This window comes from Phyllobates terribilis, unplaced genomic scaffold (genome assembly GCF_046119375.1).
Source record: "Phyllobates terribilis strain yellow unplaced genomic scaffold, ASM4611937v1 Scaffold_3__8_contigs__length_932513732, whole genome shotgun sequence".
NCBI lineage: Eukaryota > Metazoa > Chordata > Amphibia > Anura > Dendrobatidae > Phyllobates > Phyllobates terribilis.
In genome coordinates, this window is record NW_027362763.1 from 484273613 (window position 1) to 484292849 (window position 19237).

Genomic DNA, 19237 nt, shown 5'->3' on the forward strand with positions numbered 1-19237 from the left:
CGTTTTTAAGCATTTTCACTGCAGAAATTATGCGGCAAAAACGCTTGAAAAACGCATAGTGGGCACGCAGCCTTTAAGTGTTCCCTTTATTTTTTTGAGCACTGTAATAATCCCTGTCTGGATGTGTATAATATGCTATTCATAGTTCAATTGCTCACCCGTACACAAATTTCAGATAAGAGTTAATACTGGAGAATGTAGAATCAATTTGAATTGACCTTCCCATTATTTAGCAGCAAGGGCTGCCAAAAATGGATGCATTCCAATACAAATTTGAAGAGATGTAGCGGAGGGGCTCAGTCCAAAAAAATGTCCCCATAAAGTGGTTCTCCTACACTGTTATTGCGTATGCTGCAAGTTCAAGGGCTGCCAAAAATTAGGACACACTCCAATACCAATTTGAAGAGATGTATTGAAGGGTCTCAGTCAAAAACGTTTACCCATTATTAAGGAGTGGGTCTCCTATACTGTTATTGTGTATGCAGCAAGTTCAATGGCTGGCAAAAATTAGGAAGCGCACCAATAACAATTTGAAGAGACATAGTTGAGGGCCTCAGTAAAAAAAAATATTTTCCATTATTAAGGAGTGGATCTCCTAGAGTGGTAATGCCCATGCACTAAGTGCATGGGCTGAAAAGCATTTACCCCTGGGGGGTATACATATACACTACCGTTCAAAAGTTTGGGGTCATTTAGAAATTTCATTATTTTTGAAAGAAAAGCACATTTTTTTTCAATGAAGCTAACATTAAATGAATCATAAATACACTCTATACATTGTTAATGTGGTAAATGACTATTCTACACCGCGTGGAGAATTATTAGGCAAATGCGTATTTTGATCGCTTTGATCCTTTTTAAACATGTTGTCCTACTCCAAGCTGCATAGGCTTGAGAGCCAACTACCAATTAAGTAAATCTGGTGATGTGCATCTCTGTAATGAGGAGGGGTGTTGACTAATGACATAAACACCCTATATAAGGTGTGCTTAATTATTAGGCAACTTCCTTTCCTTTGGCAAAATGGGTCAGAAGAGAGATTTGACGGGCTCTGAAAAGTCCAAAATTGTGAGATGTCTTGCAGAGGGATGCAGCAGTCTTGAAATTTCCAAACTTTTGAAGCGTGATCACCGAGCAATCAAGCGTTTCATGGCAAATAGCCAACAGGGTCGCAAGAAGCATGGAAGCATGTTGGCCAAAAAAGGCGCAAAATAACTGCCCAGGAATTCAGGAAAATCAAGCATGAAGCTGCCAAGATGCCATTCGCCACCAGTTTTGCCATATATCAGAGCTGCAACATTACTGGAGTATCAAAAAGCTCAAGGTGTGCGATACTCAGGGACATGGCCAAGGTAAGAAAGGCTGAAAAACGACCACCTTTGAACAAGAAACATAAGATAAAACGTCAAGAATGGGCCAAGAAATATCTTAAGACTGATTTTTCAAAGGTTTTATGGACTGATGAAATGAGAGTGGCTCTTGATGGGCCAGATGGATGGGCCAGAGGCTGGATCAGAAAGGGCAGAGAGCTCCACTCCGACTCAGACGCCAGCAAGGTGGAGGTGGGGTACTGGTATGGGTTGGTATCATCAAAGATGAACTTGTTGGACCTTTTCGGGTTGAGGATGGAGTGAAGCTCAACTCCCAGACCTACTGCCAGTTTCTAGAAGACAACTTCTTCAAGCAGTGGTACAGGAAGAAGTCAGTATCGTTCAAGAAAAACATGATTTTCATGCAGGACAATGCTCCATCACATCCATCCAACTACTCCACAGTGTAGCTGGCCAGTAAAGGTCTAAAAGAAGAAAAAAATAAAGACATGGCCCCCTTGTTCACCTGATCTGAACCCCATAGAGAACCTGTGGTCCATCATAAAATGTGAGATCTACATGAAGAGAAAACAGTACACCTCTCGGAGCAGTGTCTGGGAGGCTGTGGTGGCTGCTGCACGCAATGTTGATTGAAAACAGATCAAGCTACTGACAGACTCTATGGATGGAAGGCTATTGAGTGTCATCATAAAGAAAGGTGGCTATATTGATCACTAATTTTTTTGGTTTTTGTTTTTGCGTGTCAGAAATATTTATTTCTCAATTTTGTTCACTGATATTGGTTTACCTGGTGAAAATAAACAAGCGAGATGGGATTATATTTGTTTTTTATTAAGTTGGTATGTGTAGTATCTGCGCTGGTCTTGGTAGACTAGCTGGTATTAAGAGAAGGCTATGATCCAGTGGGTAAAATTGAAGTTAATTTATTTAATTACAAAGATCAAATGTAAACACGAAGTGGCTAAAATTGACAGGCCTAATTAGTCTAATACGTAATTTTAAAAAATGTTTATAAAGGACACAGAGTAAAAAAGACACACATTAGGCGGATGCTGTCTTGAGGTAAACTAGATAGGGTTGCTAGAAGTCTGGGTGGTGATTGTTGGTACCTAGAAGGGAAGGGAAAGGTAGTTAGGGAGATCCTTGTTTCCACCAGTTGGTGATATAAGTTGGAACAGCTGAGAGGAGTACCTGTTTGGAAGGGGATGAGGATCCTATATGGCTCCCGATTTGTGGGGGTGTTGTAGGCTGTTCACCTATGGGAACATGTGGAATGAGCGGAATTAGAGAGAACTGATTATAGGGTGATTTTGGAGGGGAGGTAGGTAGGTACCTTAGTTTTAGGATGAGGTGAGGATCCTTGTGGATAGGGTCAGGACCACTGACCTAGTGTCGGTTTTGCCCCTGTACCTGTGGGTGATTAGAAGAGTTATAGATGGGAGGAAATAGGTTAAAGAGTAGGTATAATAAAACGTTATAGGTTACCCTGCATTGGTGGGCAGGGGGTTATTCTCCGGATGGCACAGTCCCGTAAGTCTTTGGGTAGTAACTGTAAAGGGTAGCTGTGCAAGATGAGCAATAGAAAATTCTTTGTTCTGCCAGTTAGTCGCCTGACCTGGAGAGGTGGCTGGCGCTTGACGTTACTGCTGTAGTACTGCTAGTAGTTGCCGGTGCATGCCGTGCTGGATGTAGTGCGGTACATGCGGCTGTTTGCAGAGTGAAGCGAGTACCTTCGGGTGGCAGTTGCTGGCGTGCGGTGCTGAGAGGTGGTCCCAGAGGTTGGTGGTATACTGACCTGCGGGTTCGAGCAAGGAGTGCTCTGTGTTGCGTGGGTGCCGTGCCACACAAGGAGTCCCGGCCGGAGGCTCCAGTGGGGGCGGGCGCTGAGCGGGAGCAGTACCTTTTCATCCGTGCGAGGACCTGTGTGACGTGAGGTCACGTGGTGTCTCGCGATGAGCAAGGTAAGGGTAGCACTGAGGACCTTTCCTACGCGTTTCAGATTGCACGGAATCCTTCGTCAGGGATGGTCCTATCAGTGCTGTAGGCAGCCTTTTATACATGAGTACTTGGTCCTCATAGTGCTGTTTAATTGAATGCAGGTGATGGTTGTTGCTCGTTGCTGCCCCATACTCATGCTGGTACTTTACTTTATTGATAGGGTCACTTAATTAAATGCAAATAGTTCAATCTCACTATTGAGACCGAAACACGTAGGAAAGGCCCTCAGTGCTACCTGTACCTTGCTCATCGCGAGACACCACGTGACCTCACGTCACACAGGTCCTCGCACGGACGAAAAGGTACTGCTCCCGCTCAGCGCCCGCCCCCACTGGAGCCTCCGGCCGGGACTCCTTGTGTGGCACGGCACCCACACAACACAGAGCACTCCTTGCTCGCACCCGGAGGTCAGTATACCACCAACCTCTGGGACCACCTCTCAGCACCGCACGCCAGCAACTGCCACCCGAAGGTACTCGCTTCACTCTGCAAACAGCCGCATGTACCGCACTACATCCAGCACGGCATGCGCCGGCAGCTACTAGCAGTACTACAGCAGTAACGTCAAGCGCCAGGCACCTCTCCAGGTCAGGCGACTAACTGGCAGAACAAAGAATTTTCTATTGCTCATCTTGCACAGCTACCCTTTACAGTTACTACCCAAAGACTTACGGGACTGTGCCATCCGGAGAATAACTCCCTGCCCACCAATGCAGGATAACCTATAACATTTTATTATACCTACTCTTTAACCTATTTCCTCCCATCTATAACTCTTCTAATCACCCACAGGTACAAGGGCAAAACCGACACTAGGTCAGTGGTCCTGACCCTATCCACAAGGATCCTCACCTCACCCTAAAACTAAGGTACCTACCTACCTCCCCTCCAAAATCACCCTATAATCAGTTCTCTCTATTTCCGCTCTTTCCACATGTTCCCATAGGTGAACAGCCTACAACACCCCCACAAATCGGGAGCCACATAGAATCCTCATCCCCTTCCAAATAGGTACTCCTCTCAGCTGTTCCAACTTATATCACCAACTGGTGGAAACCAGGATCTCCCTAACTACCTTTCCCTTTCCTTCTAGGTACCAGCAATCACCACCCAGCCTTCTAGCAACCCTATTCTAGTTTACCTCAAGACAGCATCCGCCCAATGTGTGTCTTTTTTACTCTGTGTCCTTTATAAACATGTTTTAAAATTACGAATTAGCCTAATTAGGCCTGTCAATTTTAGCCACTTCATGTTTACATTTGATCTTTGTAATTAAATAAATTAACTTCAATTTTACCCACTGGATCATAGCCTTCTCTTAATACCGGTTAGTCTACCGAGACCAGCGCAGATACTACACATACCTACTTTCTAAACCCTTGCAGGCTGTTTGGTTCACTGCTTGTATCAGCAGCTTGTCTGGTTGGAAGTCCAATAGCGCCCCCTCTACAAAAAATCCTTGTTTTTATTAAGTTGCCTAATAATTCTGCACAGTAATAGTTACCTGCACAAACAGATATCCTCCTAAGATAGCCAAATCTAAAAAAAAAACACTCCAACTTCCAAAAATAATAAGCTTGGATATTTATGAGTCTTTTAGGTTGATTGAGAACATAGTTGTTGATCAGTAATAAAAATAATCCTCTAAAATACAACTTGCCTAATAATTCTGCACACAGTGTAGCTGCAAACGTCTTGTTTTTATTGCAATATCTACATAGGTGTATAGAGGCCCATTTCCAACAATCACCACTCCAGTGTTTTAATGGTACATTGTGTTTGCTAACTGTGTTAGAAGGCTAATGGATGTTTAGAAAACCCTAAAAAACCCTAGCATAAGTATGCTAGCCCAGCTGAAAACGGTTTGGCTGATATAAAATTGACCTTCCTTTGAGCTAGTTGTGAATCTGGAGCTTTACATTTGTTTGTTCTATGAAACTCTCAAAATGGCCATAAACAAAAGAACTTTCATGTGAAACTTGACAGTCTGTTCTTGTTCTTAGAAATGAAGGCTATTCCATGTGAAAAATTGCCAAGAAACTGAAGATTTCCTACAACGGTGTGTACTACTCCCTTCAGAGGAGAGCACAAACGGGCTCTAACCAGAGTATAAAGAGAAGTGGGAGGCCCCGCTGCACAACTGAGCAACAAGACAAGTATATTAGTGTTTCTAGTTTGAGAAATCGATGCCCCACAGCTCCTCAACTGGCAGCTTCATTAAATAGTACACGCAAAACGCCAGTGTCAACGTCTACAGTGAAGAGGCGACTCTGGGATGCTGGCCTTCAGGGCAAAGTGGCAAAGAAAAAGCCATATCTGAGACTGGCTAATAAAAGGAAAAGATTAATATGGGCAAACGAACACATACATTGGACAGATGAAGATTGGAAAAAAGTTTTATGGACAGACGAATCAAAGTTTGAGGTGTTTGGATCACACAGAAGAACATTTGTGAGACGCAGAACAACTGAGAAGATGCTGGAAGAGTGCCTGACGCCATCTGTCAAGCATGGTGGAGGTAATGTGATGTTCTGGGGTTGCTTGGTGCTGGTAAAGTTGGAGATTTGTACAAGGTAAATGGGATTTTGAATAAGGAAGGGTATCACTCCATTTTGCAACGCTATGCCATGCCCTGTGGACAGCGCTTGATTGGAGCCAATTTCATCCTACAACAGGACAATGACCCAAAGCACACCTCCAAATTAAATCAGCAGGCACAGTTTCATCTTGCCCATGGCTTTGGCCTCTGCATGCACCATCAGAATCACGTCCACTTTCCTGTCCCTTACCATGCGCCTTGCCCAATTTAAATGGAGTTTAATCTTACGCAGCTTGAAAAAAATCAGGATTAATACCGCAGTATTTGATCATGTCTGATGACCAATAGTGATGGGCGAGAACTAAAATGCTCGGGTGCTCGATGCTCAGTCGAGCACATTGGAATACTCGGGTGCTCGACCAGAGCAACAAGCCCAATGTAAGTCTATGGGAAACTCGAGCATTCTTCAGGTGGCTCCTCCCGGTGGTCTGCAGAGGGCCTAAAAATTGCCCAAATTGATGGGAACAGTGCTCAAATTACATAGGAACAGCATGGGGAAGACCCCTGGAAGCATTTCTGACTCCAAGGTCACTTCTGTCAACAATGTTGTCAGAGGTATTATGCCACTTTTACGGACTCACAATAAAACATACAAAAACGAAACCAAAATGGATTTTCTTGGGAAATATGTTAAGGAACATCCTTTCCAGGGTAATGACTGCAATATAAAGCAAAATAAATAACCAAAAACAAAAATACTCATCCACACTTTGGGCTATATTCACACTTAGCGTTTTTGATGCGTTTTTGCACTTTTTGCATTGCTTTCAACCAAGACAAATGCATTCACCAGGAAATGTAATTTTAACATTTTACAACCTTATCTGGCCATGTGGTGTGTGAGATATCATCAGACACATCCTGTTTCATTTATAAAGGAGGGACTCTGAAAGTCACAAAGCCTGTTTTTATAGGGCCATCAGGCGGCATTTACTATTCTTAAAGGGCCAGCAGTTGGCCCTCACTATTCATAGAGAGCCATCAGCCGGCTATGTTTTATTGTTCCCATTACTAAAGAGTGGGTCTCCTCTACTGTTATTGTGGATGCAGTGAGTGGCAGGGCTGCCCAAAATTTGGACGCACCCCAATACCACTTTGAATATACTTAGAGGAGGGCCTCCTGAAAACAATGTTCCCATTATTAGGAAGTAGGTCTCCCATTGTGCAAACAATAGGCACATCAGAGGCTCTCCAAACGCGACTTGACACCCACAGACCATTCCATCAAAGTCTGAGTTCCAAACGTTACTCCTTCCTTTCCAAGCCCTACCGTGCTCCCAAACAATAGTTTTCCCCTACATATGGGGTATGTCCGTACTCGGGAGCAATTGCACAACAAATTTTGGGGTCCATTCCCTGTTACCCTTGTGAAAATAAAAAAAAAATAGGTCTAAAATTACATTTTTGAGGAAAAAAATTTGATTTCTTAATTTCACTGCTCTACTTAATAAACTTCTGTGAAGCACCTGGCAGTTCAAGGTGCTCACCACACATCTAGGTAAATTCCATAAGGGGTCTAGTTTCCAAAATGAGGTCACTTGTGGGGGTTTCCACTGTTTAGGCACATCAGGGCTCTCCTAACACAACATGTCGTCTGCTCTCGATTCCAGCCATTTTTGCATTCAAAAAGTCAAATGATGCTCCTTCCCTTCTGAACCTTGCTGTGCACCCAAACAGCAGTTTTACCCCACATATCGGGTATCAGCGTACTCAGGAGAAATTGTAAAACAAAGTTTGGTGTCCATTTTCTCTCGTTACCCTTGTGAAAATAAAAAAATTGGATCTGAAATAAACATTTTGTGAAAAAAATTTAAATGTAAATTTTTTCCTTCCACGTTGCTTCAGTTCCTCTGAAGCACGTGAAGGGTTAATACATTTTTTGAATGTGGTTTTGAGCACTGTGAGGGGTGCAGTTTTTAGAATGGTGTCACTTTTGGGTATTTTCTGTCATATAGACCCCTCAAAGTGACTTCAAATGTGATGTGGTCCCAAAAAAAATGATTTTGTAAATTTTGTTAGAAAAATGAGAAATTGCTGGTCAACCTTTAACCCTTATAACTTCCTAATAAAAAAAAATTGGTTCAAAAATCATGCTGATGTAAAGTAGACATGTGGGAAATGTTATTTCTTAACTATTTTGTGTGACATATCTCTCTGATTTAAGGGCATAAGAAGTCAAAGTTTAAAAGTTTAAAAATTTTCGCCAAATTTCCATTTTTTTCACAAATAAATGCAAGTGATATCAAAGAAATGTTACCACTTTCATGAAGTACAATATGTCATGAGAAAACAATCTCAGAATAAGTGGGATCCGTTGAAGTGTTCCTGAGTTAATACCTCATAAAGTGACACTGGTCAGAATTGTAAAATTTGGCTTGGTCATTAAGGACATAATTGGCTCCGTCATAAGGGGTCAAAATGCCCCGTTATGTATTTAAACTGTCGAGAGAAGTTTTTTTTGTAAATACCTTGTGTGGTGTTTATTGCCTGTGAGCGGTGCTATCGCTGACCGCTTACAGACATCACATGACTACCGGTTGCAGCCTGCTCTGGCATCCACTGATGTCACGTCAAGTTGGGCGTAACCCAGTGACGTGCTTCCCGCTGATCGATGGGCTGTGGAAGGGGTTTTCCCGCACGTCAGTACAGCATCCACCGCGTGCTTTCCCTCTCCTGCATTCATTGGGAAAGCACGCGGTGGATTCTAGACTGTGAGGTGTGGGGAAACCCCGACCACAGCCCATCAATCAGCGGGGAGCGCGTCACCGAGTCACGCTCGGCTGCAGCCGGAACTTGACATGACATCAGCAGATGCCAGAGTTAGATGCAGCTGAGGGTCACAGGCAATAAACACCACACAAGGTATTTACGAATAAACTTCTCTCCGCAGTTTAAATACATTGGGGGCATTTTAAATAGTAGTGGACAACCTCTTTAAGATGAACCAGGTGTGGATCCCACATGACTTGTCCAGACAACTATAACAGTCGCACCCAGCCAGTCTTCAACTCTATTTGCCATTTGTTTCAATTGTGGGCCTCCTCCACAAATAACAAAAAAAATAATTGTGTTGGTTACCTCTTCCTCCGCCTCTTCCACCTCTACCGCCCTGACCACCTCCTCCTATGTCTCCACTTGGATTTGTTCCTCCTGGTTCAAGATTGTTATTTTTTATTTATACCCTGCTTAGCGTAGGGACAGGACGCACATGTACTAAGGAACAGTATTAGGTTTTGTATGTGCACAGTTTTACAAAATCACTGTCTGTGTACTCTGCACCCGGGTCTGTGATAGTAACATGCATAGCCACTGTGTGTATTCTGGAACTCATATTTATGGGAGTATTTTACCTATAAGCAGCTCTGTGTATTCTTGAACATCCCCCATGGTCTTGTATACAATATAATGCGCCCCACTCTCCTGGTCCTGTTTACAATATAATGCGCCACCCCATGGTCCTCCATAAAATATAATGCACCCCCCATGGTCCTGGATACAATATAATGCACCCCTCATGGTCCTTTATATAATATAATGCGCCCCTCCATATCTTTATCTAATGGATTTTGTGATTTAGTCTAGCAGGTTTGCACTTTGATTTTTTTGTAGCTTCCTTTTTTTCTAGATAGATATAAAATAATACAAGCATACCATATAATTCAAAGATTAATCAGCTCACCCTTAGTCGAAGTCCTGCAAGTTTGTGGTATGAAGCACGGAAGGTGTCCCTGCCAGACACAATGCACACGTGAATAAGAAGAGATCCAGCTTCCACGATATAAAATCTTCGTCTTTTATTTAATCCATTAAAAGTAGAAATATGGGTAAAACCACTTGGGGAGGTGTGAAGGGAAAAGGAAAAAGCACGAGCACACTAGACTCGTTTCAAGCACACTTAGACTCAGTGTGGTATTCTCAGCAACTCGTAGATATATGTAATGAGTCAGATGGGCAGTCACAGGTTGGAAATCCGTGTGTGATCAGGTGAAACACCACATTAATTAAGTAGATATTCCTGACATAACACATGGACTGAGGCAAGAATAAGATTAAAAACATCACGATATAATACAAATAACAATTGTGCAAAAAATATACAACATGGAATCTACTGAACAATCATACATGATAAGATATATAAATTACACTGAATAATATATTAATGAAATATAGAGGTATAATGTAATGAATATGAACATAGTGCCAATGACTAATATTGAAAATAACAAATATAGCTGAAATCCCCGCTATTATTAGAGAATGAATGTTGATATTTGTATTGTCATAGGATACAGTGTTGATAAGAGCTGAATCAATTTATTTTAATATAAAAAATAAAAAATATTCAAAGAGCAAGATATCAAACAGCTCTTACAATATATAAATACGTTTTGTTATGATAAGAAAGTGAATACTTATCAAAGCTATTACATGCAACAGTATTAAAGATAATTTCCTTAGATGAAATAGGGAATCATATGTGACAAGAATAATTAAAATGTAAAAACTAAGATCTGATCCATGAAATGTGGATGTTTTAAAAGCAATAATGCAAGTTTTGCAAGGATGTTGTCCACATTTGAAAAAAACAGATACGGCCAACCAATGTGATGGTCTTTGGGTGGAATTGTTTTTAGTGACAGGAAGACAGGGTAATAAATGACTTGCCAATGATGGAGCTCGTCGTGAAACAATTCACACACCATTTTTTAATATTTGATACGCAGCTTCAACATCTCTAAGTATATGTAAATTGCTATGCACAATGTTCAAGATTTCTTTGAAATATGCACTGTAAGTTAAAACTATTTTTGATCAAAAACAGTGTTACTAAGACCCCTATTTTATTTAAATGCACTTGCTTTTTATTTATTTACAGCAGGGTTTATTTTCATTTTGCTTCTTGTAGGTTTTTCTGATTCGTGGCCACTATGAAACATGCCTTTATATATTTTGCATTCTGTGCAAACCTGGGTGTGGCCTCCCTTCCTAGAGCTGGACAAAACATTTAAAAAGCTTCCCTTGGCTGGTGTTCCTAGTTTGGGACCGGGGCCTCAGTCTGCCCTTATTCACACAGAGGTCAACTTTGACACATGGTAAGGTTTTTAATATTAGACAGAGTAGGTCCTATCCCGAACGGGTTCACCTTGTCGCTGGTGGGATAGCTTTCATACTATTTTGATCAAAAACAGTGATACTAAGAACCCTATTTTATTTAAATGCACTTGTTTTTTATTTATTTACAGCGCGGTTTATTTTCATTTTTCTTCTTGTAGGTTTTTCTGATTCATGGCCATTGTGAAACATGCATTTATGTGCTGCATGTATACCATTTTAAACCAAGCTCAAATTTTGTGTTTTTTCTAAGTTAAAACCAATGTAGGTTTCTGTAATAATAGACTATGATTAGAATTGCAATTAGTTTTCCGACATGCCATCAATTGATCCCTAGATTTGTGATTCACAATATGGGTAGCTCGCTCCAGGGTCCAGTTGGGATAGCCCTTTTTAAGTAATCGTTGTTTGATATTCTCAGTTTCCTTATTGAAAGCCGCAGTAGTGTTACAGTTTCATTTGCCCCTTGTAAGTTTCCCTACTGGGATAGACTTGATGGTGTGGGGAGGGTGATGACTGTGAGCATGCAGGATGGTGTTACCTGCACAGTTCTTAAAAAAGGCACTACAAAGAAAAGGTAATCCTGCAACAGAATTTAAATGAAGATCCAAAAATTAAATACAGTCTTTGTGGGAAAAAAGGTACACTTCCTCCCTCCATGCCATAACAAGATTGGCGACCGAGGGGGAAAATTTAGCCCCCATGGAAACGCCACTTCTTTGGAGAAATAATTTTTTATTTAATAAAAAATAATTGTGGGTGAGTAAAAATAGTAGTGCAGATTCCATGAATGAATGAAGATCAATGGTGTAATCACTGTATTTACAGAGATGATGACTAGAGATGAGCGAATGTTTCAATATTTGATTCGGATTACGATCACCGAATTTGCAATATTCACCGATTTATTTGTCGAATGTTCATCGAACATTACCGACAAAAAAAAACACATACACAACACCTTCAAATGTGCCCAAAAGCTGCCAAAACACATTAAATTAGGGGTAGACACTTGGAAAGTGCCATCAATTGACCCAGAGTACAAGTAGTATAATTATTATTACTATTACAACGACATTTATTCCGTGGCACTTTACATGTCAAAAGGGGTCACCGACTGGTACAAGAGGAGAGAGGACCCTGCCCACGAGGGTGCACAAACAATCTACAAGGGATGGGTGAGGATACCGTAGGTCAGGGTACAGCAAGTCATGCTGCAGTATGCTGGAGCGAGGGTTACCGCAGATTGTACGCTTGTCACTAGAAGTGGGTCTTCAGCTTCCTTTTCAAGGTTAGCACAATATGCGAGAGTCTGATGTGTTGAGGTACAGAGTTACACAGTAGAGGAGATGCACGGGACAAATCTTGTATGCGATCGTGACAAGAAGAGATAAGAGGGAAGTAGAGAAGGAGATCTTGGAAGGATGGGAGGTTGCGTGCAGGTAACTAGTACAGGGAGACTAGGTCACACATGTATGGAGGAAACAGGTTTTCGATGGCTTGGTATGCCAAAGTTAGGCTTTTCAACTGGAGTCTCTGGGCAACAGGGATCCAGCACAGGGATTGACAGAGGGGAGAAGCCTGGGAATAGCGGGATGACAGGTGGATTAATCGGCCAGCACAGTTTAGGATAGATTGGAGGGGTGAAAGAGTGGTAAAAGGGAGACTACAGTGCAGGAGCTTGCAGTAGTCAAGGCGGGAGATGATGAGAGCGTGCACTGGTGTTTTTCTACATTCATGGTTGAGGAATGTGCGGATCCACGAGATACTTTGGAGTTGGAGTCAGCAGCAAGTGGAAAGGGCTTGGATCTGATGTTTGAAGGACAGATCAGAGTCAAGCTTGCGGGACTAGGGAGATTGGGCAGCCATTCACTTTGATAGATAGGTCAGTTGGGGGGGAGTGAATGAGATGGTGGAAAGATGATGCATTCTGTTTTATCCATGTTAATTTTTACAAATCTAGCAGAGAAGAAAGATGAAATACAGGACACACATTATGGGATTCTGGTTAGTAAGGAGATGTTATAGGGTCCAGAGAGGTAGATCTGTGTGTCATCAGCATAGAGGTCTTACTGAAAGCCGTGAGACCATGAGCTGTCCCAGGCTGAAGGTGTAGATGGAGTGAAGCCTGAGTCCTACAACTGAACCTTAGGGGACACCGACACATAGGGGGTGAGATGAGGAGATGGTATGTGAGTGGGAGACACTGAATGTCATGTCGGTTAGGTATGAAAAGATCCAAGACAGGGCCAAGTCTGTGATGCTGAGAGATGAGAGTCTGTAGTAAGAGGGTATGGAGGAGGAAGACAGAATAGTCTGTCTTGGATGTGACAGTTAGTAGGTTGTTGGTGACTTTAGTCAGGGCAGTTTAAGTTGAATGGTGAGGTCGGAAGCCTGATTGTAAGCTGTCAAAGAGGGAGCAGGAGGAGAGGTGGGTGGACAGATCAAAATAGATGTGTTGATCCAGTAGTTTGGAGGCATAGAGGAGAAGTGAGATGGGGCGATAGCTAAACATATGATCGGTCAAGGGAAGGCTTTTGGAGGATGGGTGTGATCAAGGTATGTTTGAATCATGAGGCAAAGATGCCAATTGTTAGTGACAGGTAGAAGAGAAGGGTTAGGCTTGTGAAGAAGAGTGTGGTACGTTTCGGAACGAGGTGGGATGGTATTAGGTCAAGTTCACTGGTGGTAAGATGTGATTTGGAGAATAAAGATGATCTTCTGTGATGGCGGAGAAGCTGGTTTTGGAGGAGGAGAGTTGAGTCGTTATGAGAGATAAGGGGCTGTTGGGAGTTTAAGTAAAAGCTTTGCCCTATTCTGTCAATTTTCTGCTTGAAGAATGAGGCTAAGTCTTCAGCTGAGATGAGATTAGAGGGAGGGGGAGCTTGTGGACAGAGGAGGGACTTGAAAGTACTACATATGACATGAGAGATGAGAAGTAGGTTTGTTTTGCTGCAGTGAGCAGTTGTGCAGCAAATTTAAAACTTCTGTTACTGGACTCCACTCCCTTTCTTTGGCAGTCACATAGCGGTACGCCTTGTAGATGAGGGGCAGGAAGAACATGTGCTCCAGTAGATGACAAGCGCTGCATCAAGTGGCCTCTGCTCGTCTTCCTCCATTTTAACATCACACATAGTACAGTCCTCAGAGGTGGCACCCCAATTACCCTTGTTTTCACCCACATCACAACTCTCCAACTGGCCAATTGACTATAGGTAAGCACAGATGGTCGAGTCTGCAGAGCTGTTCGCACATTCTATTCCGGGGCATCCGAGGTCTGATCCAAAGCTTCAAAGACTCAAGAGGGGGAAAGCATGTGTAGCAATGCCCAAATTTTTTTTCAGTTGATCCGAGCCGGGACGAAGTAGGGTCCAAGAAGAATCCAAACCCTCGTCACCAGACGTTAACCTCTGGGGGTGGGCATAGATGGGTTGGAGAAAAAAATAATTACACACCAGAACATAGAGAACTAAACTAATAGAAAACAGGGTTTGGAGAACTAACCTACTAAACAGCTAGGCTTGGAGAACTAAACCACTACACACCAGGGGATGGAGAACTAGACCACTAGACACCAAGGTGTCACTAGACAGCAAGTGTTGGAATCCCCAAGGCTTGCGGGACAAAACTCTGTATCTAGCACTTCCTCCAGTGCTTCTGCATCCTCCACCTCCACTAGGGCCTCCACCTGCGCCCTCAACCTCTGCCTTACTGAGACACGTGTTCCAACAGTGCAGAGAGAATTCCCTCACCTCCATACTGTGCAGCCAGGTCTGACCGCAATCAGGCAGTGTTAAAATGAATATGCCTTGGAGATCGCAGTCATACAGCTGAAGAGTTGTGGATAGCTCTCCAGGCCGAATTTGAGCAATGACTTTCTCCACTGAACCGGAAGCAAGGGAAGGCCATGTGCGATAACGGTGCAAACCCAGTGGCGGCCCTATGCCGGGGCAACCTCAGACACGTTCCTTGCATGGCTCGCATCCTCATCCTGATGGTACAGCAATTTCTCTGCCACTATGCGCTGCTGCAGAAACCATGGTCTCTGCGTGCTCACTTAAAACTATAAAAATGAGCAGGATCTTTAGTATAAAAGCCAGACTACTAGACCACGAGCAAACGCCTTCATGATGACAGAGGCCATCATCTCCTTAGCTTGCTGGTACTTTTCTGTGGGAATGAGCTTGTCTCCAACCAGCCAGGAATATCCAGTGAATGGCACACCACGGTTGGGTATTACCACCCAGTACAAGAAGCAAAGCTATCCACAATTTCCATACCTCAGGAATTTTATTTGGTAGACTGGCTGAGCAAACATTAGTTTTACACAAAGGAGATGAAGACACTGAGTGGCAGTAGGTGCAAGTTTCTCCAGCATGACCTGTTTTTTATTGTTAGATATCAGAGGGAGAACATAACTGGGCTTTGCCAAAGTGCCATATTGCATCTTAAGTCTTATAGACCCTGCACTTGCGGCCTTACATTCTACAGGATGGTGGGGAAGGAGACAGTAGGTTGAGGAGTTGCATTATTTCCGGTGGTGTTGAGGTGAGGTGGCAGCGAGGCAATGGCAGTCTGTAGGCTGTCTTGAAGAGATGGGTTTTCAGGTTGTGTCTGAAGAATCCAAATCAGGTGGCTAATCGGACGTGTTGAGGCACACAATTACAGAGGATGGGGGATATTTGGTAGAAGTATTGGAGGTGAATGGGTGAGGAGCAAATAAATAGGGAAAGAAGGAGGTCTTGGGGGATCGGATATTACAAAAGGGAATAGGGGAGATTAGTTCAGAGATGTACAGAGAAGAAAGGTTATGGATGGCTTTGTACGTCAGTGTTAGCAGTTTGAACTGGATACGCTGGGCAATTATGAGCCAGTGAAGGGATCTTATAGATTACAATCTTATAGATTGCTGGAGCCAGTCCACAGTAAATAAGCAGCCATAGTGTGTCCGGGAACCTTCCCACACACTTTTCATTGCCAGGGATGCTTCTAGGCAGGGTTGGACAGGCCCACCAGAGAACCGGAGAATCCTCCGGTGGGCCCTGGCTTCTCCATCAGGAGAGTTCATAGCGCAAACCTTTCAGGTTGTGATGATGATGAGGCCATCCATCTCCTTAGTTTTCTGTTACTTGGAATGCAAGCGCAAATATGCAGCCAGCCACCCACCCAGCCACAGGCCGCAATACTAAACTGCCACGTTTCTGGACGGCTGCTTGCACTTGAAATGTTGCCTTTTAGGCTTGTGGAGGCGGAAGCTTTTCACAACCTCATGGCAGCAGCGGCTGGGTCTCCATACTTGGTCCCCAGCCGCCAGTATTTCTCCCGCTGTAATTCCCGCCTTCCACAAGCATGGGTCCCAGAACATTACCCGTGCCCTCCCCAGTGCACTTACTGGGAAAAAAACACCTAATCACAAACACGTGGACAAGTGAATGTCGCCAGGGATGGTATGGAGCCAGCTGCAAACCTTGCAGCTGCTGTGGGGCTCTTTAGCGGGGGAGAAAGATGGTCCCTCAGAATCAAATACTCTGGTGGGCCCGATGTTCTTCAGTCTGACACTGCTTCTCGGTGAGAGTTGTATTTCACCAAAGCCATATTCTTTAACTTGGTAAAAGGACTGGCATAGAGGGAAACCGTATCTACTCAGTCTGTCATTTCTCCCAGGAAGTCCTCTAATGCAGCTTGTTGCATAAGCAATGGCCGCCCGTCCAACATAAGCTCACACTTCTCGGTGGTGCTTAGTCACAGACAAAGATCTTTCTTTTCGCCTTGAATTTAATCACTACAGAGTTGGATAATGGCCTGATCTGCAATGCGTTTTCAGAAATATCGTGCATAAGCAAAGCCACGGTTTAGGCCACTGAAGGTCATTAAACACTTAACAACATTAGACATACTAATACACGTCTGTGCCCTGGGACTTAAGAGCCAGACCCATATTAGTACGTCATCGCGATCGCGCGCGCACGCAGGCTGTGCGGGTGCAATCGCCGCCGGGTGTCAGCTGATTGTCACAGCTGACACCCGGTACTATGTGCAGGGAGCGGTCAAGCACTTCTCCAAGCACATTAACCCCCGCAATGCTGCGATCGAAGTCGATCGCAGCATTGCGGTGGCAAGGGGAGGTGATCGCAGATACTCACCTCCTCTTCCGGCCTCCAGCGCTGTCTGCCGTGGCTTCCAAGATGTTGCCATGACGACCCGATGTCATCATGACAACATCCGGGTCACCAGACAACAGGAAGATTGTTTGGACATGCGCAGTGCATCTCCAAACTATCTTCTCTGTGTCCAGCGCTGACAGCCTGCACGGGACAGTGATGGTGCTCCATCCCTATGCTGTGCAGGCGATCAGAATAAAAAAGTGAAAATCCTAGAGTGGGACAGAGAAAAAAAGTGTAAAAACTGTCAGAAAGTGAAAAAAAATATATAAAAAAAATTGTAAAAATATTTAAAAAAAAATAAAAAAAATAATCCACCAAAAATAAAAATATAATGTACCCATCAATAAATATTATTATAAAAAAAAAAAAACAATAAAAGTACACATATTTGGTATCGCCGCGTCCGGAACAACCTGACCTATAAAATTGTCCCACTAGTTAACCCCTTCAGTGAACACGGTAAAAAAATAAAATAAAAAACGAAGGAAAAAACAATGCTTTATCATCATACCGCCAAACAAAAAATGGAATAACACGCGATCAAAAAGACGAATATAAATAAAAATGGTACTGCTGAAAACATCATCTCGTCCTGCAAAAAACAAGCTGCCATACAGCTCCATCATCCGAAAAATAAAAAAGTTATAGCTCTCAGAATAAAGCTATGCTAAAAAATAATTTTTTCTATAAAATTGCTTTTATTATGTAAAAGTGCAAAACATAGAAAAACAATATAAATGTGGTACCGCTGTAAATGTACTGACCCAAAGAATAAAGCTGCCTTATCAATTTTACCACACGCAGAACAGAATAAAAAAAAACAAAAAAAACAATTCCTGAATTGTTGGTTTTTGTTTATTCTGCCTCCCAAAATCGGAATAGAAAGCGATCAAAAAATGTCACGTGCCTGAAAATGGCACCAATAACAACGTCAACTCATCCCGCAAAAAACAAGATGTCACATGACTGTCTGCCAAAATTTGGAAAAATTATAGCTCTCAAAATATGGCGATGCAAAAACTAGATTTTACAAAAAATGCATCTTTTAGTGTGTGACAGCTGTCAATCATAAAAACCCCATATGATTCTGGTATCACTGTTATCGCACCGACCCGAAGAATAAAGTCGTATAATCACTTATACCGCCCACACGAGGAACGGCGTAAAAAATAAACTCTCGGGTTAGGGTTGGGCTAGGGTTAGGGCTAGGGTTAGGGCTGGGTTTGGGGTTAGGGTTGTGATGGGGTTGGGATTTTTTTCAAAAGTAAGAAAAAAAGATGACGATATGGTGACTAGTGTTGAGCGCAAGTGCTCGCTACTTGAGTTTGCATTGTGTGCTCGGGTATGCATTGAGTGTCGTGGGTATTTGAGTGACATGCTCGAGTCTCCGCCCCATATGCTTCGCGGCCAAAAAAACTTTGCGGGTATTGCCTGCCATGCACGAGCAATCCCCGCATGTTTTTTTTGGGGTGTCTAATAACCGTGAAACATGCGGGGCAGGGACTCGAGCATGTCACTCGAGCACATGCAGTAATTGGTGCATACCTGAGTACCCGATGCAAACTCAAGTAGCGAGCACTTGCGCTCAAGACTAATGACAACTGATTCAATATGATGACCTAATGTTATCAAATTCTGTGTCGTACCTCTGGGCTCAAAATGTTCACTATACACCTTAATAAAATCCTTGAGGGGTATAGTTTCCAAAATGGGGTCACTTGTGGGGGAGCTCCACTGTTTAGGCACATCAGGGGCTCTCCAAATGCAACATGGTGTCCGCTAGCAAATTGAATGTAAAATTGGCTCAAATTGTTAGCGGACACCATGTTGCGCTTGGAGAGCCCCTGTGTGCCCAAACATTGGAGCTCCCCCACAAGTGACCCCATTTTGGAAACTAGACCCCCCAAGGCACCTATCTAGATGCATAGTGAGCACTTGGAACCCCCAGGTGCTTCACAAATTGATTCGTAAAAATGAAAAAGTGAAAAAAAAACACTTTTTCATTTTTATGAATCAATTTGTGAAGCACC

General features: G+C 43.1%; 1 protein-coding gene across 1 annotated transcript in view; it reads right to left on the bottom strand.

Moving 5' to 3' along the window:
* LOC141259641 (amine sulfotransferase-like) overlaps positions 1-9874 on the bottom strand; it is a 207349-nt gene extending 197475 nt beyond the window's left edge. Inside the window, exon 1 of the mRNA XM_073675906.1 lies at positions 9608-9874. The gene's annotated coding sequence lies outside the window, so the exon portion shown is untranslated. The remainder of the gene's footprint in view (positions 1-9607) is intronic.
* Positions 9875-19237: the final 9363 nt, after the last annotated feature.